The sequence below is a fragment of the Cynoglossus semilaevis genome, chromosome 8, assembly GCF_000523025.1.
Source record: "Cynoglossus semilaevis isolate Cse_v1.0 chromosome 8, Cse_v1.0, whole genome shotgun sequence".
Lineage (NCBI taxonomy): Eukaryota > Metazoa > Chordata > Actinopteri > Pleuronectiformes > Cynoglossidae > Cynoglossus > Cynoglossus semilaevis.
In genome coordinates, this window is record NC_024314.1 from 10298046 (window position 1) to 10298307 (window position 262).

At 45.8% G+C, this 262-nt stretch overlaps 1 protein-coding gene across 2 annotated transcripts in view; it reads right to left on the bottom strand.

Annotated features, from left to right (window-relative positions):
• LOC103382008 (carnitine O-palmitoyltransferase 1, liver isoform-like) overlaps positions 1-262 on the bottom strand; it is a 31962-nt gene that overhangs the window by 25744 nt on the left and 5956 nt on the right. The window lies entirely within an intron of this gene.

The window sequence follows — 262 nt, forward strand, 5'->3', positions numbered from 1 at the left end:
AACCATGTCGAAAGACACATCCCGTGGTCGTGGAAAAGATGTCTGTTTGAAAAGGGTCTAAAATTGGTTTAAGAACTGTCCGATGCATTATTAAAAACTGGAAGGATAGTGGGGACTCATTTTCTTCGAGGAAGAAATGTGAAGAAGAGAGGCAGGTGAAATGATGCACCCATCATGCCTAGTGCCTACTGTACTGTACACGCCTGTGGCGGCAGTGCTATGATCTGGGTTTGCTGCAGTTGGTCAGGTCTAGGTTCAGCAA